Source organism: Lepidochelys olivacea, assembly GCF_965140295.1.
Source record: "Lepidochelys olivacea isolate rLepOli2 genome assembly, chromosome: 20".
Classification (NCBI taxonomy): domain Eukaryota; kingdom Metazoa; phylum Chordata; order Testudines; family Cheloniidae; genus Lepidochelys; species Lepidochelys olivacea.
In genome coordinates, this window is record NC_140430.1 from 15,835 (window position 1) to 43,456 (window position 27,622).

Genomic DNA, 27,622 nt, shown 5'->3' on the forward strand with positions numbered 1-27,622 from the left:
CTTACCAGCTTAGGTAAAAAAAAAAAACTTTCCCAAGGTACAAACTTTGCCTTGTCCTTGAACCCTATGCTGCCACCACTAAGCATGTTAAACAAAGAACAGGGAAAGAGTCCACTTGGAGACGTCTTCCCCCAAAATATCCCCCCAAGCCCTACACCCCCTATCCTGCAGAAGGCTTGATAAAAATCCTCACCAATTTGTACAGGGGAACACAGACCCAAACCCTTGGATCTTAAGAACAATGAAAAAGCAATCAGGTTCTTAAAAAGAAGAATTTTTATTTAAGAAAAGGTAAAAGAATCACCTCTGTAAAATCAGGATGGTAAATACCTTACAGGGTAATCAGATTCAAAACATCGAGAATCCCTCTAGGCAAAACTTTAAGTTACAAAAAGACACAAAACCAGGAATATACATTCCATTCAGCACAGCTTATTTTACCAGCCATTAAACAAAAGGAAATCTAACGCATTTCTAGCCAGATTACTTACTAACTAACAGAAGTTCTGAGACTGCATTCCTGATCTGCTCCCGGCAAAAGCATCACACAGACAGCGAGACCCTTTGTTTCCCCCCTCCAGCTTTGAAAGTATCTTGTCTCCTCATTGGTCATTTTGGAAAGGTGCCAGCAAGGCTATTTTAGCTTCTTAACCCTTTACAGGTGAAAGGGTTTTGCCTCTGGTCAGGAGGGATTTTATAGCACTGTATACAGAAAGGTGATTACCCTTCCCTTTATTCTTATGACAGCATAGTATATAGATGAGCATAAGCAAGTCATTGTATGAAATTTTACTTTGTACTGACTTAGCGAGTGATTTTTCCATAGCAACTCTGGAAGACCCCTGCGTACCCCAGGGGTACACAGACCACTGGTGTAGACACTGCAGTTCAGGCTTAAGAGACCGAGCTCCAGACCAATCTGCAACCTCTCTCTCTCTCTCTCTGTGTTGCCTTGTTTTTTTGCCCTGGATAGCAGCAAACTTAAGCCCAGTCTGTTTGTACCGTAGTTCCTGTGTCCCAAAGTGCAGTGCAGTTGTGTTCCCGTGTTCTGCTTCCCTTGGACCCAGTCATTACACATTAACCTTCAGGAGACTTCCATTGTCCAGTGTGCTTCATACATATGTGGATAGTCCTTGATAGTGTTTCCATGTAAATGGAGACTGACCTATGCTACTTCAACAGGAATTACATCCCCATCCCAGAAGAGGAATTCATTCCTTCACACCAAGTGGCTAACAAAGCAAATTGAGAAGGAAGCTGACCCATGCATATTTTTCATTAAAAAAACCTACTAAATAAAGCCCCCATTCTCCAGAGGGAGACAAGGTCAAAGTGAAGGGCTAGGATAATGAACCATAAAATCACAGAAACACACAGGGTAAAAGGACCTCAAGATGTCAGCTAGTCCATCCTCCAGCCCTGAGACAGGACCAAGTATACATAGACCGTCGGACTACCCTCTTCTTAAAAACCTCCAGTGACCAAGATTCCACAACCTCTCTTGGTAACGTATTTCTGTACTTATCTATATGCACAGTTGGAAGTTTTTCCTAATATCCAACCTAAACATCCCATGCCGCAGAACAAGCCAGTTACTACTTCTCCCTACCCTAACCCTAAGCAGGAGAGGATAAGGGAAGATCAGATTTCAAGAAGACAACCATAATCAGTAGTGTCAGACAGCTGACAGGTCAAGGAGGAGGAGGAGGAGGAGGAGGAGGGAGTGCTGGTTCTGAGCTTTGCCTAGGGACCGGTCATTAGAGACTTTAGCAAAAGCAGCCTCGGTGAAGAGCTACAATCTCTGACTCCCTGAATCCTTCCCTTCCTACCCCTCACCAGACCCCCCTGTGATGGGTTGGGTCACAGAGACCCTCTTGTCACCTGAGGTGCTGGAACTGCCTCTAAGCCCATTGCTCTGTCAGTTAGCGATGTCAAAAATTGCATCCCCACTGGACATGAATTGCAGCAAAAACGTAGTGTCAACATAGTTACAGTGGCAAAAAAAGTCCATGAAACAGAAAACCAAGGACATTAAAGGCCACCAAAGTACATTAAGCAGAGTTAAGGATGACTAGTGCTGCCTCATGCCCGTCCAGCATGTGGATGCTGGTGAAAAATAAAACCTCTGAAAACCAGGAAATGAAGAACTAAACTACACACCACCCCTGCAATGTAACCTTAACTCCGCCCCTACCCCCTAGCCCTGGAGCTGGCAAATATCACTGGGAATAGGTCAGGAAGGGTGGTGCCAAGGTTACCAAACTACCCAAGGAAGGGGCAAATTTTCCATCTCTTGAAGTCTTCAAGTCAGGACAGCATGCCTTTCTGGAAGATATTTTCATCAAACACAAGGAATTCAGCGCACTGCAATGGTAACTGGATGAAACTCCATGGCCTGTATTACACAGGAGGTCAGACTAGATGACCTAATAGTCTCCCCCAGCCTAAAAATTTATTGATCAACAGAAGGAAGGACTAAGAACATGCCGCTGTGTGTTTTACCTTCCTCAGATTTTAATACCAGCATTTCTCCACATTCACTCCAGCAGTGTGCACTGTGCCAGCTGCAGCTTTAAATGAACGGTGGAGGGACTAGTTGGAGCAGCTGGGCAGAGCTGTGCCATGAAGAGAGGTGCACGTGAAACTGTAAGGAACAGGTATTCCTCATTTCAATGCTGAGCGGCGTAGGCAGCGTCAATAAGGGCGCACAAGGGCGTGTTCTTGCCACAAGGATCGTCAGCAGGCTGGTGCCGTACATGCTAGGGGTCTCCGGGGCTCAGTAAGGGGTAAGTGAAGGCACTGACTCGGAAGGAATCTTCATTGGAAGGGTAAAGGGTTGGTGACATTATGAAAGTCTGAGATGGATTGTGCGCAGTAGGCTCAGTGTCTGAGTGCAGGCCAGGGGTAGGCAGCTTCCGTTCCCTACATCGGACCTAACCCCAAGTTTTGCCTTAGCAAAGAGACGGTGTTAGCGTTTGTGCTGTCCTGCGCTTGTGCTCTGCTCCCAAAGCGTTCTGTAGCGGGGAGGGTCGAGTGCTAGTCTGTGTGTCATTGGCCTGTCAGTGGGTTGCTGAAACAAGGAAAAACTTGAGGGTGCAATGTGAACCTTAACTCTTCATTTCTCCTGTTAAGAACCGAGGGGACAGGAATCCTTACCCAGCGAGGTCACATTCTCATAATTCTCCCGCATGACGTCTCCGTAGAGGGCTCTCTGAGCGGGGTCCAGCAGAGCCCACTCTTCCTCAGTGAAATACACAGCCACCTCCTCGAAAGTCACCGGCCCCTGAAAGAGCAAGAGCCCCCCACTCTGCACCTGCTGCCCAGTGACAAGCCCACCGTTCACAGGGGAGGAGGGCCAATCACATGGAAGCTCTGGGAGGCAGGCAGGCAGGATCCGACCCCCTTCTCATCAGAGCAGCCAAGAGGCATCAGGGTAAGGGGAGAAAGAGAGAGAGCCCCAACCCCTTCTAGCAGACAGAGATGGCCGGGGTCTTCACGGTCAACATTCACCTTCCAGCCAGAAGTGGATACAAGAGATTGAGCCCCCAGGAGGGTCCAGGGGCAGCCAGGCCCCTGGTAGGAATCCCAACCCCACCCCGTGCTAGCAGTTGGATGGAAAGGGATGGGGTGTCTTCCCCGGGCCTCACTGGGGGTTGCCCTCGGGCTATTAAGTTCAGACTCCAGTACTGGAGTCTGGTACATTTCCCCAGCCCAGTCAAGGGGGGAGTGTTCCCTGCTTGACAAATTAGGGAATTTCCACCCACAAACCCCATGGGTCTATTGCTAGAATCTAGGCCCCACCGTGAACAAATCCCGGCAGGTTTGTCACACCCTGTCCCCCTCCCTTTCTCCAACCTGTGTATTTCCTGCCCCCTCCCACCTGCCGACCACCCACAGAAGCACCCACCTCCTATGTCTTTACTGCCCTTCTCCCGCCAACAGGAGCCCACCAACAACTCCCCGATAATCCCTACCTGAACTGGCCCCACAGCAGCCATTTCCCTTCCCTGGTCCCTGGAAGGATGGGACGTAACGTTGCAGCCTGTCAGGGCAAGAAGGGGACGTGTCAGAACAGGACAGTAACGTCACATCACAATTCCCCCCGGCTCTTTCACTGCAGACTGATGTTCTCGACTTTATCATGCAAATAAGAGAAATATTCAAAACACAATTAGTAATGGGGAGGATGGGGGGACATGGGACTTTAACTACCGAGACACCCGTTAGAAAAGGAATTCAAACAAACACAAAGTGTCCAATAAGTTCTCGGAATGCGTTGGGGACATCTGTTTGCTTCAGAAGATGGACGTAGTAACCAGGGGGATGGGCATTTTAGGGTTGATTCTGACTAACAGGCGGGAGTTAGTTAGGAAATGGAAGGTATCTGGCTGGTGAATCTTGCCCACATGCTCAAGGTTCAACTGATCGCCATATTTGGGGTCGGGAAGGAATTTTCCTCCAGGGCAGATTGGAAGATCCCTCTGTAGCAGGGCGCACGGGTCACTTGCTGGAGGATTCTCTGCACTTTGAAGTCTTTAAACCACGATTTAAGGACTTCAATAGCTCAGACATAGGTGAGAGGTTTATTGCAGGAGTGGGTGGGTGAGATTCTGTGGCCTGCATTGTGCATGAGGTCAGACTAGATGATCATAATGGTCCCTTCTGACCTTAATATATATGAATCTATATGGGCAAAAGTGTTCATGAAATGATGATTTCGTGATTCGAAGAAAAGAAACGCGTTAGAGCAGGAAAATAAGGACAACGGACTTCAAAAAAGCAGACTTCAACAAACTGTGAAAACTGGTATGTGAGTGTGACATTTCCCTCCATATTCTTTATGAAAATATGCTTATGAAATGAATAGGAGATAACCGAGATGTACTCTGTGCAAGATGGGTCTTGTAAGATATCATTGGAAAGGTTATAATTTACTGACTACGATTATCCAATTTCTGTGCACATATCATTTCTATATCTGAAGTTGGGAATATTGACTATGTATCTGTATTTCAACTATGCTACTTTGGGTGACGCCCACTGCTAACACTTCAGGTACAACAATGGAAAAGCCAGACAGGACGGATGGGCCATCAGCAAGAACAATGGACTGTGAAAAGGCTCTATGCTGCCACTGACTCCTGGACGCTGTGATACTACAGAGTCAGGTGGTCTTGTCACCGGATACTCACCTTGGAAAACAAAGGATTCTCACCTTATGTAAATCCTATTTAAGGGTGGGGAGGTAGGCAAATAAAACGACTCCTCTCCGAGGCCTGTCTATCCAAGAAGAAAGACTGCTAAAGCCTCCTGAAGAGAAGGCCGGAGGGGGAAGGAGAGGGGGGCGGGGGAGTCCAGACTGAGACAGGTCCAGTCTGAAAAGTAATATAACTGGAACTCTGAAACATTGCAACCTGCCTAAAATAACATTTAGGGTAAGAAATTACATTGTGTAACCTGTTTTTTTAAGTATATTGAGCTTAGCTTGCGTATTTTGCTTTATTTGGTCAGTAATCTGATTTGTTTAACTCTTATATTCACCTTTTGTAGTTAATAAACTTATTTCTTGTTTATAATTTAACCAAGTTTATGTAATTTCTACCTGCGGGGGGGTGGGGCAAGAAGTTGTGCATATATCCCTCCACATTGAGGGAAGGGGCAAATTTCATAAAACCTTGGAGCGTGTACCGCTTAAAGGGAGTGGGCACCAGAGTGCTGGGGCAAGCCCCTAAAGATGAGTATTTCCAGAGCGGATCTCTCTCTTTCTGTGCAGCTGGGCATGGCCCTGCCCGTGTGCTTGACTGGAAGAGGCTTGTGAGCCTAACCCAGCCAGGTAAAGGGCACCGAGGCTGGTAGAATAGGCTGCCTCAGTGGCACCCCAGCACATCAGGTGACACCCCAAAGGACCCAAACCTGTCACAGTGAAGTCCCATGGGAATAAGATTCTAAGGAGACTAAAGCTCAGGAGAGCTGGTCGTTGCTCTGTTAATGCTGTCTCTGAGAAACAGCAAACTATCACAATGGGAAGGAAAGACAGACAGAATAGTAAGCTGCAAATATGGGTCTGTGAGCAGTTCTTTCATGACCAGACAATAAAAAGGAATCCTACAAAACTCTGAATCATGGACAAATTGCTGTGGAAGTTACACATGTTAGATACGTTAAAGTCAGCCATAAAATTCATCTTAGGGCGCTCAAGGAATGAGCTGAAGCAATCTCGGAACCATTTGCAATTATCTTTGAGAACGCCTGGAGAACAGTGAAGACTGGAGGAGGGCAAACAGAGTACCGATCTTTTAAAAGGGGAACAAAGAGGACTGGGGAATAAAGCCAGGAATGAACAAATTATTAAACCATCAATTTGTAAGCACATAGAGGACAGTAAGGTGTTAAGTTATAGCCAGCATGGATTTGCAAAAACAAATAATGCCAAGTCAATCTAATGTTCTGCTTTCACAGGGGTACTGGACACTGTAGACATGACATATCTTGATTTTAGTCAGGCTTTTGACACAGGCTCCCCGTGACATTCTCATAGTGAACAAGGGAAATGTGGTGAACATGAAAGTGCTATAAAATGGATGAAAATGTTGTTGAAAGGCTGTACTCAGACAGGAATCATTAGTGGTTCACTGTCCAACTGAGAGGACGTATACAATGGAGTACCCAGGGGCCAGTCCTGGATCTGATATATTCAATATTTTCACTAATTACTTGGATCACTGACTGGAGAGCATGCGGTCTAAATATGCAGATAATAGCAGTTGCAAGGGGTTGCAAGCACATTGGAGGACAGGATTAGAATTCAAGGTAACATTTACAAATTGGAGAACTGGGCTGAATGAATGAGATGAAATTCAATAAAGACGAGTGCAAAGTACCAGAGTTAGGGAAGGAAAACCAAATGCACAACGACCAAGTGGGGAAGAGCTGTTTACGAGATAGTACTACTGAAAACGATCAGGGATTATAGGGGATCACAGATTGAATCTGAGTCAACCATGTGACTCAATTGTGAAAAAACCTAATTAAGCATTGGAATAGATTAGCAAGAGAGGTGATGGAATCCCCATCATTCGAGGTTTTTAAGGACAGATTGGACAAACACCTCAGTGCTGGGGGCTGGTCTAGATGCCCTCTCATGGTTCATTCCTTCTACGATTCTATGCTGGGGAAATGTTTGGTCACTTGATTACAGCACTGACCGGCCCCTCCCACTAGCACTAAATCAGCGAGACATTTTGAAACCCTCCCAGTAACAAAGTCTGGGAACCAAATGGGAGAGAAGAGCAGAACAAAGGGAGTGACATTGGGGGATTCCCGCTGACATTGTCCCCAGGGCAGCACACTCCTATAGAAGGGGGTACAGGGAGAGTCAGGAGCTGGCTTTTCCTCCCCCTGCACCTCATCTTGTTCATAGCAAAGTGAATCCACCCAGGGATGCGGCAATAACCGTGCGTGGGCTGGTCAGAAATCTGGGAATCTCTCCCCCCAATTATTTCTCCCACTGCCCTTTTCAGTCTCTCACTCTCTCTCTCTCTCTCTCCTTGTGTCTCCCTTCCCCTGTCTCTTGTTGTCAGCCAATCCTGGGGGTTCCCTCTCCTATGGCTGGATCGGCTCCTGCAATTGCTATGGGGAGGAGAGGCTCTTTGTGCAGAGTCACTTTCATGCCCATTCCCTGCACATTCCCTGAGGTCTCTGTCAATCGCCTGGAGTCTCTGGCTCAGATGTTGGTGTGGGCAGAGCCTTGGGTTGCCCTATGGGGCTAATTACAGCTGGAGAAATTCCTCACCTTGGCTGGGCACAGAGGAAGCTTTACTCACGGTCACTCCCCAGCCCCGATCCCGCTGGGGGAGCAGCAGCTGCTCAGCCTGGGCTCCCAGATCACAATCGAGGCAGCAGTGTCTGAACCAGGAAGCTCAACCCCAATATCCTGAGGCAGAGAAAGAGAGAAACTGAGTAACTTTCCCCCCTTTAGCAACAACTGAAACCCCCTCACCACAGGGACACACCCTGATCTTATCTGCCCCCCATGTTAATTTGGAGTCACTCCCTGTTCTGCCTTGCAGTGACTCCGGATTAACATGCCTCTCAGCAGGACCTCCAGTTCTCCCTGCTTGTTTCCAAGGCTTTGTGCATTCGTGTATAAGCACTTGAGATAACCTGCTGATCACCCCTCATTCTCAGTATGAGGCAGGAGCCCTCCCCTCACAGACATTCCTGCCTGTGTTTCCTCCCGGTATCCCGCTTTCCCACTTACCTCAGGGCTTTGGTCTCCTTCCCCCAGTGAACCTAGTTTAAAGCCCTCCTCACTAGGTTAGCCAGCCTGCTCGCAAAGATGCTCTTCCCTCTCTTCATAAGGTGGAGCCCGTCTCTGCCCAGCACTCCTCCTTCATGGAACACCATCCCATGGTCAAAGAATCCAAAGCCTTCTCTCCGACACCACCTGCGTAGCCATTCGTTGACTTCCACTATTCGATGGTCCCTACCCAGGCCTTTTCCTTCCATGGGGAGGATGCACGAGAACACCACTTGCGCCTTAAACTCATTTATCCTTCTTCCCAGAGCCACGTAGTCCGCAGTGATCTGCTCAAAGTCATTCTTGGCAGTATCATTGGTGCCCACGTGGAGAAGCAGGAAGGGGTAGTGATCCGAGGGCTTGATGAGTCTCGGCAGTCTCTCCGTCACATCGCGAATCTTAGCCCCCGGCAAGCAGCAGACTTCTCGGTTTTTCCGGTCAGGGCAGCAGATAGATGACTCAGTCCCCCGGAGTAGAGAGTCCCTGAACACTACCACCCGCCTCCTTCTCTTGGGAGTGGTGGTCGTGGAACCCCCCATCTCAGGACAGCGCATCTCATGCCTTCCAACCAGCGGAGTCTCCTTCTGCTTTCTCCCCCTGGACATATCATCTGGTCCACTCTCCTCAATGGTACCTGTGGAGAGAACATGAAAGCTGTTAGTTACCTGTGTCCGCGTTGCTGGAACCCGGACATTCCCCCTTCTTCTTCTGGAGGTCACATGTTGCCAAGCTTCTTCACTGGCCTCTTGGCTCCGCTGTGCAACCTGCTTTAAATCTTTAGAGCTTTGTGCCCGTAGAAGCATATCCTGACTTTTGTCCAGAAAATCCTCCGTTTCTCGTACGCAACGCAGGGTCGTTATCTGTTGCTCCAGACCTTCAATCTTCTCTTCCAGTATGGAGACCAGCTTGCACTTTGTACACACAAAGTCGCTTCTGTCCTGTGGAAGAAAGACAAACATGGCACATCCAGTGCAGGTCACAACAGCTGAACCCCTCCCTTCCATATCACCTTCTTACTATGAGCTTCCTTATTGTGTCTGTGTGATGGGTTGTGTGTGTTGTGTGCGTGCAACGTTTTGTGCGTGTGCGAAGTGTGCGTGACGTGCGATGTGGTGTGTCTGCGCATGTGACATGCGACATGCTGTGTACAACGTGCGACGCGCAATGTGATGTGTGTGCAACATGTTGGGTCTGCGCTTGCAACATCCCACGTGTTGTGTGTGTGACATACAACGTGTGAAATGTTGTGGGTGACGTGCGACATGATGTGTGCGAAGTGCTGTGTGTGTGACACACAACTTGCGACATGTGCGTGACGTGCGACGTGCTGTATGTGGCATGGGACGTGCGATATGCTGTGTGTGCCACGTGCAATGAGTGGGGTGTCGTGTGTGTGTGTGTGTGTCGGTGTCGTCTGTTGTGTGTGATTTTTGTGTGTCATGTTGTGTGCCATTTTATGTCATGTTGTGTGTGTGTGTCGGTGTTGCCTGTCTGTGAAGTTTGCTGTGTGATGTTTTGTGTGGTGTGCCATTCTCTGTGTCATGTTGTGTGTGTCGGTGTTGTATGTTGTGTGTGATTTTGTGTGCCGTGTTGTGTGCCATGTTGTGTGTCGTATGATGTGTCGTCCGTGTTGTGTATCATTTTGTGTGTGTGAGACGTGTTTATGTATCTGGGACATGTGTTCTATGTGTGTGTAACGGGCTGTGTGTCGTGTTGTGTGTTGTTGAGTGTTGTCTTGAGTGTGTGTGTAACAGGCTGTATGTCGTGTTGTGTGTTGTTGAGTGTTGTCTTGAGTGTGTGTGTAACAGGCTGTATGTCGTGTTGTGTGTTGTTGAGTGTTGTCTTGAGTGTGTGTGTAACAGGCTGTATGTCGTGTTGTGTGTTGTTGAGTGTTGTCTTGAGTGTGTGTGTAACAGGCTGTGTGTCGTGTTGTGTGTGTGTCCATGTCGTGTGTTGTGTGTGTGTTGTGTTGTGTGCCGTTTCATGTTTCTTGTCAGGGGTTGTGTGTCGTGTTGTGTGTGTTGGTGTTGTGTCATTTGTGTGCCATGTTGTGTGCCACTGTGTGTCATGCAAAGTGTTGTGTGACATACAAAGTGTGACGTGTTGTGCATCACATGTGATGCGTGACATGCAACGGGTGATGTGTGCAATGTGGTGTGTGCGATGTGTTTTGTATGTGACGCAACATGCAACGTGTTGTGCGTGTGACGCAACATGCAACATCTGACATACTGTGTATAATGTGTGACGTGCGACGTGCTGTCTCTGCGACGTGCAGTGTGTGCAACATACGTGTGATGTGATGTGTGTGCTACGTGTGACGTGTCATGTGTCTTGTGTCATGTGCCGTCTTGGGTGTGTTTCTGTGCATGTGACGTGTTGTATGTGTGTGTGTCAGTGTCATATGCCATCTTGGGTGTGTCTGTGCATGTGTGATGTGGTGTGTGTGTGTTTCAGTGTCGTATGCCGTCTTGGGTGTTTGTGTGTGTGAGACGTGGTGTGTCAGTGCCATGTGTTGTGTGTGATTTTTGTGTGTCATTTTGTTTGTCGTGTGTCTTGTTGTGTGTCATGTGTGTGTGTGTGACACGTGTTGTGGGCGTGCACACGCGTGCGACTTGTGCATCTGCAAAGTGCAACGTGTTTTGCGTCACATGCGACTTGTGCGATGTGAGACATGTGACTTACTGTGTGCGTGACGTGTGACGTGCTGTGTACAATGTGCCATGTGTGGTGTGTGACATGCAATGTGCAACGTCTTGTGTCTGTGTTGTGTGTCAGGTGTGTGTAGTGTGAGTGTCGTGTTGCATGTCGTGTGAGTGTCGTGTTGCGTGAGTGTCGGTCAGTGTTGCGTGTGTGTCTGTTGGTGTCATGTGTCAGGTCGTGTGAGTGTCATCTTGCATGTGTGTCTGTTGGCGTTGTGTTGCGTGTGTGTCTGTTGGTGTCATTGTCATGTCGTGTGAGTGTCATGTTGCGTGTGTCTCAGTGTCGTGTGTGTGTCACGTGTGTGTGTCATTTGAGTGCCGTGTTCTGTGTGAGTCGGTGTCGTGTGTTGTGTGTCATATTGTGTGTGTGTTGGTGTCATGTGTTGTGTGTATGTTATGTTTTGCGTGTCATCTTGTGTGTGTATGTCGGTTTCATATTGTGTGTGTCGGTGTCGTGAGTGTCGTGTGTCATGCTGTGTGTCGGTGTCGTGTTCTTTGTGTGTGTCGTGAGTGTCGTGAGTGTCGTGAGTCGTGAGTGTCATGTTCTTTGTGTGTGTCGTGAGTGTCGTGAGTCGTGAGTGTCATGTTCTTTGTGTGTGTCGTGAGTGTCGTGAGTGTCATGTTCTTTGTGTGTCGTGAGTGTCGTGAGTGTCATGTTCTTTGTGTGTGTCGTGAGTGTCGTGTGTCGTGAGTGTCATGTTCTTTGTGTGTGTCGGTGTCGTGAGTGTCGTGTGTCGTGAGTGTCATGTTCTTTGTGTGTGTCGGTGTCGTGAGTGTCGTGTGTCGTGAGTGTCATGTTCTTTGTGTGTGTCGGTGTCGTGAGTGTCGTGTGTCGTGAGTGTCATGTTCTTTGTGTGTGTCGGTGTCGTGAGTGTCGTGTGTCGTGAGTGTCATGTTCTTTGTGTGTGTCGGAGTCGTGAGTGTCGTGTGTCGTGAGTGTCATGTTCTTTGTGTGTGTCGTGTGTCGTGAGTGTCATGTTCTTTGTGTGTGTCGGTGTCGTGAGTGTCGTGTGTCGTGAGTGTCATGTTCTTTGTGTGTGTCGGTGTCGTGAGTGTCGTCTTCTTTGTGTGTGTCGGTGTCGTGAGTGTCGTGTGTCATGTGTCACCTTCTTTGTGTGTGTCAGTGTCATGAGTGTCGTGTGTGTGTTGTGTGTCGTGGTTGTGTGTGTCGGTGTCGTGTGGCGGTTCTGTGTTTCCTTGAGTGCTGTGTGTCATGTTGTTTGTGTGTGTCGGTGTCGTCTGTGTATGTTGGGGTCATGTGTCATGTTTTCTGTGTCTGATGTTGTGTGTGTGATGTTTGTGTGATGTGATGTTGTGTGTGTGTGTTCTCTTGGGTGGCCACACAGTGTAATTCACAAAGCACAAAGTATTTTCCTCATGGAGCAACAGTGACGCTGGGTGGCCACTCAGGGTAATGCATGGAGCAACAGTGACACCTTGGAGAAATACACAAAGCATTTTGTCATGGAGCAACAGTGACACCCAGTGGCCACTCAGGGTAATGCACCAACAATTTCACTCATAGAGCAACAGTGACACCAGGTGGCCAATCCAGATAATGAACAAACCATTTCCTTCATGGACGAACAGTGACCCTGGGTGGCCACTCGGGGTAATGCACAAAGCATTTCCCTCATGCAGCAACAGTGACACTGGGTGGCCACTCTGGGTAATGCACCAACAATTTCCCTCATGGAGCAACAGTGTCACCACGTGGCCAATCTAAATAATGCACAAATCATTTCCCTCCTGGACGAACAGTGCCACTAGGTGGCCACTCAGAGTAATGCACCAACAATTTCCATCACGGAGCAACAGTGCCACTGGGTGGCCAATTCAGGCAATGCACAAATCATAGAATCAGAATATCAGGGTTGGAAGGGACCTCAGGAGGTCATCTAGTCCAACCCCCTGCTCAAAGCAGGACCAATCCCCAGTTAAATCATCCCAGCCAGGGCTTTGTCAAGCCTGACCTTAAAAACTTCTAAGGAAGGGAAATCATTTCTTTCATGGAGCAACAGTGACACTGGGTGGCCCCTCAGGGTAATGCACAAACAATTTCCCTCACAGAGCAACAGTGCCACTGGGTGGCGAATTCAGATCATGCACAAATCATTTCCCTCACACACGAACAGTGACACTGGGTGGCCAGTCAGGGCAATGCACAAACCATTTCCCTCATGGAGCAAGAGTGACACTTGGGTAGCCACTTGGAGTAACACAGAAAGCATTTTTCTCACGGAGCAATGGTGACAGTGGGTGGCCAATTCAGGTCGTGCTCAAATCATTTCCCTCATGGACCAACAGTGACACCGGGCAGCCCCTTGAAGTAATACACAAAGCATTTCCTCACGGAGCACCAGTTGCACAAACTGGGTTTAATAATAATAATAATAATAAACAAAAAATAGTTTCACTATAAAAGTTAGATTTTCAGTGATTGTAAGGGATAGCAAACAGAGGAAGGCAGATTACTAAGCAAATACAAATACACACACATACTAAGCCTAAGAGTCTTAAAGAGACTGGATTCAAGAAGTAATTTCTCATACTAAATGTCTTTCGGCAACTTGAAGAGTTTCTATAGCTTAGACTTCCCATTGTTTCTCTTTACAGATTAGACTCCTGTCTTAGTCTGGACTTCCCCCTTCTCAGTTTCTTTGTCTCTTCAGGTACTTTCAGCAACCTTTCTACTGCCCTGCATGATTTTCGTCCGCTCCGACTTCTCCATGGCTCCCGAGACCTCACCTGGGGGAATGGACACCTACCCGTGTCCTACAAAGCGAGATGGTACCAGGAGAGCAGAGGAGAGAGAGACTGAGAAAGTTGGCCAACACACAAGAGAAAAGAGAAAAATATGGGAGGAAGGCAAGCAACTCACCAGCTGGAGTCCTCCTCCTAGATGCAACCTTCTCCTGCGAAGGAGACACTGTTCCTGGCCAGAGAAATGAGCAGCCCCTGAAAATGGGGACCTTGTTTCTCTCGTAACCACAGCTGGTCAGAAAGCATTTCTTACAAACCCAGCCCCAGCTAATGGGGAGTCTCTACCTGGAGCCAGGCGGGCCGTGAACAAAGCCTTAACCAAACCAGACACTTATCTCACTGACATTAGCGACTGCTCCACTGCCAACTGGAGGACTCCTGGCTTGCATCAACAGTGCTCGCGGGCTCACTGCTCTCGCTCGCTTTCCATCCAATGAGAGGAGTAAACTGTTTGTACTAAACCTAGACCGAGGTGGAAAAACAAATAAGTTACCATCTCAGTGGGCAACATTGCATAGGCTATTCTTTTCTTCTCTCCCGCACAGCAGCGTTCCGCCCCAACACTCCCCACCATTAGGCCTTTAGTACTACAACTAGAAAGCACCCCTTGCAACGGCACCCAATATAATCACTCTGCACAGCAGACTCTGGCCCCTCATCAGCCATAATCTCACAGAGCCCTGTACCCAAAGAGGAAGCACACGGCCTCTGAAGAAATACTGCAGCGAGCACAGATGAGGAATTCAAAACACTGACCGCTTACTCAGAGCCAGTTATGCGGGAGACAGAAAGCTGACGACTCTTCATGTCTGCTTAGAAGGATGTCCAAGCTGCTTAGGTACACCTTGGCCACTTCTCCTCTGGCTAGGGCTCCTGGACAATTCCTTTGTGAGAGTAGCTGCAAAGCCAAGCATGAGCTATCATTATACAAAGCTCCATTGGTGCTGGAAATCTTGCCTTCATCCATGCATTGCCAACACTCGATGAACAGACACAGAGTTAACACCGACAGTCACCACTCCATGCTCGCACCCGCTGCCCTGCACGATTTTCGTCCGCTCCTACTTCTCCAGGGCTCCCGAGACCTCACTTCTGGGAATGCACACTACCCGTATCCTATGAAGTGAGACGGCAAAAGGAGAGAAGAGGAGAGAGAGAGAGTTGGCGAACACACTAAAGAAGACAGAGAAACATGAGAGCACGGCAAGCAACTCAACACCTGGAGTCATCCTCTTGGATCCAAACTTCTGCTGTGGAGGAGACACCGTTCCTGACCAGAGAAAGAGCCGCCTCTGAAAATGGGGACCTTTTCTCCCTCTTAACCACAGCTGATCAGGAACCTTTTCTTACAAACCCAATCCTACCTTACAGGGCTTCCCTACCTGGACTCAGGTGGGGTGTGAGCAGATCCCTCACCAAACCAGACACTTATCTCACTGACAGCAGCGGTTGCTCGGCTCCCAGATGGACGCCTCTTGCCTGGCATCAACAATGATCACAGGCTCGCTTCTCTCACTCACCATCGCATGAGGGCAGTAGATTCTGAGGCTTATCTTCTTTTTCCTTGGTACTAAACCCAGCACAAGGTGAAAAAAACAAGTAAGTTACCATCTCGGTTGGCAACATCTCGTAGGCTCTTCTTTTTGCCTCTCCCACAGAAGACTCTGTCCCCTCCCCAGCCTTAATACCACAGAGCCCCGTACCCAACGAGGAAGCGCACGGCCTGTGAATAGTGCTACAGCAAGTACAGATGAGGAACTGAAAGCACTGACCTCACAGCCAGTTCTGCAGAAGGCAGAAAGCTGAGCCCTGTTTATATCTCCTTGGAAAGATGCCCAAGCTGCTCAGGTCCACTTCTGCCATATTCTCATCCGGCTAGGGCTCCTGGACAATTCCTCTGGAAGCCCAGCTGCAAAAGCCAAGCATGAGCCATCACTCCACAAAGCTCGACTGGTGCTTGAAATCTTGCCCTCAGCCCTGCCTCCCTCTTTCATCCCATCTACATGGGCCCCACTCCATGAACAGAAATCAAGTTAACACTGACAGTCACCGCTCCACTCTCGCACGCACTGGGTGTCGTCTCAAGTGTTGTGTGGAGTGTATGTGTGTGTCGTGTGTTGGTGTTGTGTGTGATTTCTGTGTCATGTTGTCTGTCGTTTTGTATGGCGTAGGACGTGTGTGACATGTGTGTTGTGTTGTGTGCGTGACATGTTGTGTGTTCTGTTGTGTGTTGGTGTCTGGTGTTGTGTGTGTGAGACATGTTTGTGTATGTGTGACGTGTGTCATGTTCTCTATGTGTGTGACTTGTGTGCTATTTTGTGAGTGTGTTGTGTTGAGTGTTTGTGTGACGTGTGTGTGTCAGTGTAGTGTGTTGTCTCACGTTTTGTATGTGATGTTTTGTGTGTCGTGTTGTGTGCCATCTTGTGTGTCATGCGAGGCGTTGTGTATCGTGTTGTGTGTATATATTGACGTGTTGTGTGTCTTCTGTGTTTCCTTCAGTGTTGTGTATTGGTGTCGTGTGTTGTGTGTTGTCTTCAGTATTGTGTTGAGTATGTGACAATTGTGTGCCATTTTGTGTGTCGTGTTGTGTGTCTGTGTCTGTCAGTGTCATTTGTGTGTTGATTTTTGTGTGTCATGTTGTTTGTGTGTGTCAGTGTCATGTGTTGTGTGTGTGACAGACGTGCTTGTGTATGAATGACGTATTCTGTGTGTCAGTGTCGTATGTTGTGTGTGTGACAGACGTGCTTGTGTATGAATGACGTATTCTGTGTGTGTGTCAGTGTTGTATGTCGTGTTGTGTGTGTGAGATATTTTGTGTGAGATGTCTGTGTTGTCTTGGGCGGCCACACAGGGTAACGCACAAAGCATTTCCCGCATGGAGCAACAGTGGCACTCGGTGGCCACTCAGGGTAATGCTCCGTGAGGCAGATTATTTGTGCAACAGTGACACTGGGTGTCCACTCAGGGTAACGCACCAACAATTTCCCTCACGGAGCAACAGTGACACTGGGTGGCCACTCTGGGTAATGCATGAACAATTTCCCTCACGGAGCAACAGTGACACTGGCTGGCCACTCTGGGTAATGCATGAACAATTTCCCTCACGGAGCAACAGTGACACTGGGTAGCCAGTAAGGGTGATGCACAAACAATTCCCCTCACGGAGCAACAGTGACACTGGGTGGCCACTCTGCGTAATGCACCAACAATTTTCCACACGGAGCAACAGTGACACTGGGTGGCCAGTAAGGGTGATGCACCAGCCATTTCCCTCACGGAGCAACAGTGACACTAGCTGGCCACTCAGGGTAATGCACAAAGTATTTACCTCATGAAGCAACAATGACACTCCGTGGCCACCAAGGATAATACACAAACAATCTCCCTCACGGAGCAACAGTAACACTGGGTGTCCACTCAGGGTAATGCACAAAGTATTCCCCTCACCGAGCAACAGTGGCACTCCGTAGCCACTCAGGGTAATGAACCAACAATTTCACTCATGGAGGAACAGTGACCGTGGGTGGCCCCTCAGGGTAATTCACAAAGCATTCCCCTCACGGAGCAACAGTGACACTGGGTGGCTAGTCAGGGTAAAGCACAAACAATCTCCCTCAAGGAGCAACAGTGACACTGGGTGGCCATTCAGGGTAATGAACAAACCGTTTCCCGCACGGAGCAACAGTGGCACTCGGTGGCCACCCAGGGCAATGCACCAACAATTTCACTCACGGAGCAACAGTGACACTGGGTGGCCACTCTGGGTAATGCACAAAGTATTTCCCTCATGGAGCAACAATGACACTCCGTGGTCACTCAGGGTAATGCACAAACAATCTCCCTCACGGAGCAACAGTGCCAATGGGTGGCTACTCTAGGTAATGCACAAAGAATTTCCCTCACGGAGCAACAGTGACACTTGGTGGCCACTCTGGGTAATGCACCAACAATTTCACTCATGGAGGAACAGTGACGGTGGGTGGCCACTCTGGGTAATTCACAAAGCATTCCCCTCACGGAGCAACAGTGACACTGGGTGGCCAGTAAGGGTGATGCACAAAGTATTTCCCTCATGAAGCAACAATGACACTCCGTGGCCACTCTAGGTAATGCACGAAGAATTTCCCTCACGCAGCAACAGTGACACTCGGTGGCCACTCAGGGTACTGCACAAAGCATTTCCCTCATGGAGCAACAGTGACACTGGGTGGCCAGTAAGGGTGAAGCACAAACAATTTCCCTCATGGAGCAACAGTGACACTAGCTGCCCACTCAGGGTAATGCACAAAGTATTTCCCTCATGAAGCAACAATGACACTCCATGGCCACTCTAGGTAATGCACGAAGAATTTCCCTCACGGAGCAACAGTGACACTTGGTGGCCACTCTGGGTAAAGCACCAACAATTTCACTCATGGAGGAACAGTGACACTGGGTGGCCACTAAGGGTACTGCACAAACCATTTCCCTAATGGAGCAAAAGTGACACTGGGTGGCCACTCAGGGTAATGCACAAAGTATTTCCCTCATGAAGCAACAGTGACACTGGGTGGCCACTCAGGGTAATGCACCATCAATTTCCCTCATGGAGCAACAGTGACACTGGGTGGCCAGAAAGGGTAATGCACGAAGAATTTCCCTCACGGAGCAACAGTGACACTGGGTGGCCAGTAAGGATGATGCACAATCAATTTCCCTCACGGAGCAACAGTGACACTAGCTGGCCACTCAGGGTAATGCACAAAGTATTTCCCTCATGAAGCAACAATGACACTCCGTGGCCACCCTAGGTAATGCACGAAGAATTTCCCTCAAGGAGCAACAGTGACACTTGGTGGCCACTCTGCGTAATGCACCAACAATTTCACGCATGGAGGAACAGGGACGGTGGGTGGCCACTCAGGGTAATTCACAAAGCATTCCCCTCACGAAGCAACAGTGACACTGGGTGGCCACTCTTGGTAATGCACCAACAATTTCCCTCACGCAGCAACAGTGACACTCCGTGGCCACTCAAGGTACTGCACAAAGCATTTCCCTCATGGAGCAACAGTGACACTGGGTGCCCACACTGGGTAATGCACCAACAGTTTCCCTCATGGAGCAACAGTGACACTCCGTGGCCACTCAGGGTAATGCCAAACAATTTCCCTTATGGAGCAACAGTGGCACTGGGTGGCCACTCAGGGTAATGCACCATCAATTTCCCTCATGGAGCAACAGTGACACTTGGTGGCCACTCTGCGTAATGCACCAACAATTTCACTCATGGAGGAACAGGGACGGTGGGTGGCCACTCAGGGTAATGCATAAAGTATTTCCCTCACGGAGCAACAGTGACACTGGGTGGCCAGTAAAGGTAATGCACAAAGCATTACCCTCACGGAGGAACAGTGGCACTCAGTGGCCAATCAGGGTAATGCACAAAGTATTTCCCTCATGAAGCAACAATGACACTCCGTGGCCACTCTAGGTAATCCACGAAGAATTTCCCTCACGGATCAACAGTGACACTTGGTGGCCACTCTGGGTAATGCACCAACAATTTCACTCATGGAGAAACAGTGACGGTGGGTGGCCACTCTTGGTAATGCACGAAGAATTTCCCTGACGGAGCAACAGTGACACTGGGTGGCCAGTAAGGGTAATGCACAAACAATTTCCCTCACGGAGCAACAGTGACACTGGGTGGCCAGTAAGGGTGATGCACAATTTCCCTCACGGAGCAACAGTGACACTGGGTGGCCACTCTGGGTAATGCATCAACAATTTCCCTCACGGAGGAAGTGACACTGGTTGGCCAGGCAGGGTAATGCACAAACAATTTCCCTCATGGAGCAACAGTGATACTGGGTGCCCACACTGGGTAATGCACCAACAGTTTCCCTCATGGAGCAACAGTGACACTCCATGGCCACTCAGGGTAATGCCAAACAATTTCCCTCACGGAGCAACAGTGACACTGGGTGGCCAGTCAGGGTAATGCACAAACAATTTCGATCATGGAGCAACAGTGACACTGGGTGGCCAGTCAAGGTAATGCACAAAGCATTACCCTCACGGAGGAACAGTGGCACTCGGTGGCCAATCTGGGTAATGCACAAACTATTTCCCTCACGGAACAACAGTGACACTGGGTGGCCAGTCAGGGTAATGCACCTACAATTTCCCTCACGGAGCAAGAGTGACACTCGGTGGCCACTCTGGGTAATGCAACAACAGTTTCCCTCATGGAGCAACAGTCAAGAATTGTAACATTAATAAACCAGTCGGAGAACACTTCAATCTCTCTGGTCACGCGATTACAGACATGAAAGTTGCTATATTACAACAAAAAAACTTCAAATCCAGACTCCAGGGAGAAACTGTTGAATTGGAATTCATTTGCAAATTTGATACAATTAACTTAGGCTTGAATAGAGACTGGGAGTGGCTAAGTCATTATGCAAGATAACCTATTTCCCCGTGTTTTTTCCTACCCCCCCCCCCGTCAGACGTTCTTGTTAAACCCTGGATTTGTGCTGGAAATGGCCCATCTTGATTATCATACACATTGTAAGGAGAGTGGTCACTTTAGATCATAGAATCATAGAATATCAGGGTTGGAAGGGACCCCTGAAGGTCATCTAGTCCAACCCCCTGCTCAAAGCAGGACCAATTCCCAGTTAAATCATCCCAGCCAGGGCTTTGTCAAGCCTGACCTTAAAACCCTCTAAGCAAGGAGATTCTACCACCTCCCTAGGTAACGCATTCCAGTGTTTCACCACCCTCTTAGTGAAAAAGTTTTTCCTAATATCCAATCTAAACCTTCCCCACTGCAACTTGAGACCATTACTCCTCGTTCTGTCATCTGCTACCATTGAGAACAGTCTAGAGCCATCCTCTTTGGAACCCCCTTTCAGGTAGTTGAAAGCAGCTATCAAATCCCCCCTCATTCTTCTCTTCTGCAGGCTAAACAATCCCAGCTCCCTCAGCGTCTCCTCATAAGTCATGTGTTCCGGACCCCTAATCATTTTTGTTGCCCTTCGCTGGACTCTCTCCAATTTATCCACATCCTTCTTGTAGGTGGGGCCCAAAACTGGACACAGTACTCCAGATGAGGCCTCACCAATGTTGAATAGAGGGGAACGATCACGTCCCTCGATCTGCTCGCTATGCCCCTACTTATACATCCCAAAATGCTGACTCATATCCAGCTTCTCGTCCACTGTCACCCCTAGGTCCTTTTCCGCAGAACTGCTGCCTAGCCATTCGGTCCCTAGTCTGTAGCGGTGCATTGGATTCTTCCATCCTAAGTGCAGGACCCTGCACTTATCCTTATTGAACCTCATCAGATTTCTTTTGGCCCAATCCTCCAATTTGTCTAGGTCCTTCTGTATCCTATCCCTCTCCTCCAGCGTATCTACCACTCCTCCCAGTTTAGTGTCATCCGCAAATTTGCTGAGAGTGCAATCCACGCCATCCTCCAGATCATTTATGAAGATATTGAACAAAACCGGCCCCAGGACCGACCCTTGGGGCACTCCACTTGATACCGGCTGCCAACTAGACATGGAGCCATTGATCACTACCCGTTGAGCCCGACAATCTAGCCAGCTTTCTACCCACCTTATAGTGCATTCATCCAGCCCATACTTCCTTAACTTGCTGACAAGAATACTGTGGGAGACCGTGTCAAAAGCTTTACTAAAGTCAAGAAACAATACATCCACTGCTTTCCCTTCATCCACAGAACCAGTAATCTCATCATAAAAGGCATTAGATTAGTCAGGCATGACCTTCCCTTGGTGAATCCATGCTGGCTGTTCCTGATCACTTTCCTCTCATGCAAGTGGATCAGGATTGATTCTTTGAGGACCTGCTCCATGATTTTTCCAGGGACTGAGGTGAGGCTGACTGGCCTGTAGTTCCCAGGATCCTCCTTCTTCCCTTTTTTAAAGATTGGCACTACATTAGCCTTTTTCCAGTCATCCGGGACTTCCCCGGTTCGCCACGAGTTTTCAAAGATAATGGCCAATGGCTCTGCAATCACAGCCGCCAATAAGCTATTACCAGCGGGAGAGTGGGGTGGGTGGAGGTATTTTTTCATGCTTTGTGTTGTTACGAATTACACCTGGTAGGACATGCACCCAACTGCTGCGAATTACACCTGGTAGGACATGCACCCAACTGCTGCGAATTACACCCGGTAGGTCACGCACAGTTCAAATCTAGGCTGAGGCACATAAACAAAGTCCACAACTGCAGAGTTCCCAAAAGACACTAAGTTTATTACGCTCGAGCGTGGTGGCCCCCTGCTAGCCAGGAGGGGACCCTGAATACAGATTATACAAAGGTTATATACTTTTTAGCAAAGCATGTTGCCCTCGTGCATCGGAAACCTTAGCCAATAAACAAATCCTTGTCTTATCTACCACCTATCCCTGCTTGGTGCATTCCTCGTGCTATACCAGTATGTTAATTACACAGCATGGTCCTAAAGCCATGCATCAGTAACCTTTATTATCAGGATGGGAGGCCTCACATCAAGGCCAAGAGACAGGGAGTTAGAGACTGACAAAAACCAGATACTGGGAGTCAAGGCAGGCTGGAGACAAGAAGGAGGATTTTCACAGGGATTCAGTATCTAAGGATCACTCCTCCTGGTGTATGATGTGCTGGCATTTAAACCATGGTGGGCCCCAAACCAAAATGGAGTCACATGTGCTAACTTTTCCTTAACAGTGTGTATATAAAAAGATCTTCTACACTTTCCACACTATGCATCCGATGAAGTGAGCTGTAGCTCACAAAAGCTTATGCTCAGATAAATTGGTTAGTCTCTAAGGTGCCACAAGTGACACTGGGTGGCCAATCCACATAATGCACAAACCATTTCCCTCCTGGACAAACATAGACACTGGGTGGCCAGTTAGGGGAATGCACAAAGAATTTCCCTCACGGAGCAAGAGTGACAGTCAGTGGCCAGTCAGGGTAATGCACGAACAATTTCCCTTATGGAGCAACAGTGACACTGGGTGGCCAGTCAGGGTAATGCACAAACAATTTCCCTGACGGAGCAACAATGACACTGGGTGGCCAATTCAGGTAATGCACAAATCATTTCCCTCACGGAGCAACAGTGACACTGGGTGGCCACTCTGGGTAATGCACCAACAATTTCCCTCATGGAACAACAGTGACACCACGTGGCCAATCCAGATAATGCACAAACCATTTCCCTCATGGACGAACAGTGACACTGGGTGGCCACTCAGGGTACTGCACAAAGCATTTCCTCACAGAGCAACAGTGACAGTGGGTGGCAAATTCAGATCGTGCACAAATCATTTCCCTCATACAGGAACAATGACACTGGGTGGCTACTCAGTGTAATGAAGAAATAATTTCCCTCACAGAACAACAGTGATACTGGGTGGCCAGTCAGGGCAATGCACAAACCATTTCCCTCATGGAGCAAGAGTGACACTTGGGCAGCCACTTGGAGTAACGCAGAAAGCATTTCCCTCACGGAGCAATGGTGACACTTCGTGGCCAATTCAGGTAGTGCTCAAATCATTTCCCTCATGGACCAACAGTGACACCGGGCAGCCCCTTGGAGTAATACACAAAGCATTTCCTCACGGCGCACCTGTTGCACAAACTGGGTTTAATAATAATAATAAACAAAAAATAGTTTCACTATAAAAGTTAGATTTTCAGTGATTGTAAGGGATAGCAAACAGAAGATGGCAGATTACTAAGCAAATACAAATACACACACATACTAAGCCTAAGATCTTGAAGAGACTGGATTCAAGAAGTAATTTCTCACCCTAAATGTCTTTCGGCAACTTGAAGAGTTTCTGTAGCTTAGACTTCCCGTTGTTTCCCTTTACAGACTAGACTCCTGTCTTAGTCTGGACTTCCCCCTTCTCAGTTCCTTTGTCTCTTCAGGTACTTTCAGCAACCTTTCTACTGCCCTGCATGATTTTCGTCCGCTCCGACTTCTCCATGGCTCCCGAGACCTCACCTGGGGGAATGCACACCTACCTTTGTCCTACAAAGGGAGACGGCACCAGGAGAGCAGAGGAGAGAGAGACTGAGAAAGTTGGCCAACACACAAGAGAAGAGAGAAGAACATGGGAGGAAGGCAAGCAACTCACCAGCAGGAGTCCTCCTCCTAGATGCAACCTTCTCCTGCGAAGGAGACACCGTTCCTGGCCAGAGAAATGAGCAGCCCCTGAAAACGGGGACCTTGTCTCTCTCGTAACCACAGCTGGTCAGGAACCATTTCTTACAAACCCAGCCCCAGCTAATGGGGAGTCCCTACCTGGAGCCAGGCGGGCCGTGAACAAAGCCTTAACCAAACCAGACACTTATCTCACTGACATTAGCGACTGCTCCACTGCCAACTGGACGACTCCTGGCTTGCATCAACAGTGCTCGCAGGCTCACTGCTCTCGCTCGCTTTCCATCCAATGAGGGGAGTAAACTGTTTGTACTAAACCCAGACCGAGGTGGAAAAACAAATAAGTTACCATCTCAGTGGCCAACATCGCATAGGCTATTCTTTTCTCTTCTCCTGCACGACGGCATTCTGCCCCAACCCTCCCCACCATCAGGCCTTTAGTACTAAAACTAGAAAGCACCCCTTGCAACAGCACCCGAAATAATCACTCTGCACAGCAGACTCTGGCCCCTCATCAGCCATAATTTCACAGAGCCCTTTACCCAAAGAGGAAGCACACGGCCTCTGAAGAATACTGCAGCGAGCACAGATGAGGAATTCAAAGCACTGACCGCTTACTCAGAGCCAGTTATGCGGGAGACAGAAAGCTGACGACTCTTCATGTCCACTTAGAAGGATGTCCAAGCTGCTTAGGTACACCTCGGCCACTTCTCCTCTGGCTCGGGCTCCTGGACAATTCCTCTGCGAGAGCAGCTGCAAAAGCCAAGCACGAGCTATCATTATACAAAGCTCCATTGGTGCTGAAAATCTTGCCCTCATCCATGCATTGGCCCCACTTGATGAACAGAGATCGAGTTAACACCAACAGTCACTGGACCACGCTCACACGCACTGCCCTGATTAGGCCCTGTGATGGTGTCCCCTGAATAGATATGTGGGCACAGTTGGCAACGGGCTTTGTTGCAAGGATAGGTTCCTGGGTTAGTGATTCTGTTGTGTGGTTGCTGGACCTCATCACAGGACCTAATAACATCAGCCACACTATCAGAGGCTCGTTCACCTGCACATCCACCAATGTGATATATGCCATCATGTGCCAGCAATGCCTCTCTGCCATGTACATTGGTCAAACTGGACAGTCTCTACGTAAAAGAATAAATGGACACAAATCAGATATCAAGAATTATAACATTCATAAACCAGTCAGAGAACACTTCAATCTCTCTGGTCACACGATTACAGACATGAAAGTTGCTATATTACAACAAAAAAAAAAACTTCAAATCCAGACTCCAGCAAGAAACTGTTGAATTGGAATTCATTTGCAAATTTGATACAATTAACTTAGGCTTGAATAGAGACTGGGAGTGGCTAAGTCATTATGCAAGGTAACCTATTTCCCCTTGTTTTTTTCCTACCCTCCCCCCCCAGACGTTCTTGTTAAACCCTGGATTTGTGCTGGAAATGGCCCACCTTGATTATCATACACATTGTAAGGAGAGTGGTCACTTTAGATACGCTATTACCAGCAGGAGAGTGGGTTTGTGTATGTGTGTGTGTGGGGGGGGCGGGGTGAGAAAACCTGGATTTGTGCTGGAAGTGGCCCAACTTGATTATCATACACGTTGTAAGGAGAGTGATCACTTTAGATAAGCTATTACCAGCAGGAGAGTGGGGTGGGAGGAGGTATTTTTTCATGCTTTGTGTGTATATAAAAAGATCTTCTACACTTTCCACAGTATGCATCCAATGAAGTGAGCTGTAGCTCACGAAAGCTTATGCTCAAATAAATTGGTTAGTCTCTAAGGTGCCATAAGTACTCCTTTTCTTTTTGTGAATACAGACTAACACGGCTGTTACTCTGAAAGGTGTTGTGTGTGTGATGTTTTGTGTGTCGTGTTGTATGTGACATGTTGTGTGTCGTGTGACGAGTTGTGTGTGATGTGTATGTGTGACATGGACATGGTGTGTGTTGTGTGTCGTTGTGTATGTGTGTATGTGTGTTGTGTTGTGTGTGATGTTTGTGTGTCATTTTGTGTGACGTGTACTCTGTGTGTGTGTCGGTGTCCTGTGTTGTATGTGTGTGTGTGTGACGTGTTATGTGTCGTGTTCTGTGTGTGTGTGTCGGTGTCGTGTGTGTGTTGTCTTGTGTGTCTTGTGTGTGTCTGACATGTTGTGTTGTGTGTGTCTTTGTGAAACTGGTCATGTGTAGTGTTGTGTGTGTGTCGTGTTCTGTGTGTGTTGTGTGTCATCTCGAGTGTTGTGTGGAGTGTGTGTGTGTCGTGTTGTCCGTGTGTAGTGTTGTCCAGCGTGTTTGTGATGTGTGTGTCCTGTTGTGTGTGTCGTATTGTTTGTCTCTGTGTGAGACGGGTTGTGTGTCGTGTTCAATGTGTCTGTGTGAGATGGGCTGTGTGTGTTGTTGTGCTGTGTGGAAGGGAGAGAGGAATGGATGGGAGTGCAGATTGTGGTGGGCTGGTGGTGTTGGGGAGGGAGGAGAGAGGGGGACTGAGGGGTCCCATGGGTGGAGGGATGGACTGGTGGGAAGGGTAGGAATGGGGGTTCAGGTTGTGGTGAGCTTGGGGGTGTTGGGGAGGGAGGGAGGATGGGGGGCTGAGGTTCCCACGGATGAGGGGCATGGACTGGGGTGTAGGTTGGGGTGGGCTGGGGGATTTTGGGGGGGAGGAGAGAGGGGGGCTGAGGGGCCCCGGGTGGAAGCATGGAATCTGGGGGGAATGGGGCTGGGGGGGCGAAAGGGGGAGCTGAGGGGCCCCAGGTGGAGGAATTGACTCGGGGGAATGGGGGTGCCGCTTGGGAAAAGTTGTGTGGGGCTGGTGGTGTTGGGGAGGGAGGGGAGGGGAGGGGCGGGCTGAGGACCCCACTGGTGGAAGGATGGGGGGTGTAGTGTTGGGAAGGTTAGGGGCCCGCGGGCTGAGGGGTACCAAACGTTCCCGAGAAGGCAGCACGTTGTCAACTACAACTCCCATGATGCATCGCTCACGACCGCAGCGACTCGTGGAGAATCGAGACAATCCCCCGAGGTACTGGGGTTGGCAGGAGCTTTGGCGTCCGGGCGAATTAAGTCACTTCCTCTTCCCGCCTTGCCCTGCAAACGGAAGCTGTGATACCGAAAGCGCCTTCCTCTCGCCCAAACAGGAAACGCCGGGCCCCGCACTGGCCGCTGGGAGACGCAGGCACCGGACACTGCCACGCCCATGGTGCCGCTGGCCCTGCGGTGGCTGATGGGAGATGCAGGCCGGGACATACTACATCCCCCGCAAGGCACTGCGGCACAACTCCTTCCCTCCGCCCCGCCCAGGCGGGCTCAGCTGGGAACACGGCAGTGGTGGAGGGGCCATGGGTGTGGAAGGGCGCCCCCAATAGGGGGACTTACGGTGCGGGGGGGCTGAAGAGGAGTGAGGCTGAGGGGCAAAAGGTGGGGCAGGTGGGAGATTGGGGGTGAGCAGAGGGATTGGAGCTGCCTGCAGTTTTGGGTAGTGGGGTTGTGGCTAGACCCATGGGGGTTGAAGTGGGGGCAGCCTGCTTTGGGACCCACAAGGGGGGTATGGGCAGGAGGGATGTGGGGGATAGGGGAGATTAAGGGACTTTGGTTGACGAGCAGGTGCCCTGGGGGGAGGGAATGAGAGGGATTAGGGGGCTTTATCTAGGTGATTGGGGGAGGGTGTGAGT

General features: G+C 49.1%; 1 protein-coding gene across 4 annotated transcripts in view; it reads right to left on the reverse strand.

Annotated features, from left to right (window-relative positions):
* LOC311510470 (uncharacterized protein) overlaps window positions 1-27,174 on the reverse strand; it is a 39,856-nt gene extending 12,682 nt beyond the window's left edge. The window contains exons 1-12 of one of the 4 annotated variants that reach the window (XR_014709094.1): window positions 26,875-27,174; window positions 24,996-25,077; window positions 24,547-24,688; window positions 23,579-24,247; window positions 15,537-15,673; window positions 14,528-15,334; window positions 14,109-14,226; window positions 8,261-9,237; window positions 7,793-7,933; window positions 3,975-4,042; window positions 3,157-3,283; window positions 4-3,070 (exon numbers count right to left, since the gene is read on the reverse strand). The gene's annotated coding sequence lies outside the window, so the exon portion shown is untranslated. Of the gene's footprint in view, window positions 1-3; window positions 3,284-3,974; window positions 4,043-7,792; window positions 7,934-8,260; window positions 9,238-14,108; window positions 14,227-14,520; window positions 15,335-15,536; window positions 15,674-23,578; window positions 24,248-24,546; window positions 24,689-24,995; window positions 25,078-26,874 lie in introns of those variants that run through there. The other 3 variants (XR_014709093.1, XM_084610132.1, XR_014709095.1) reach the window with 3 other exon arrangements.
* Between the last annotated feature and the right edge of the window lie 448 nt (window positions 27,175-27,622).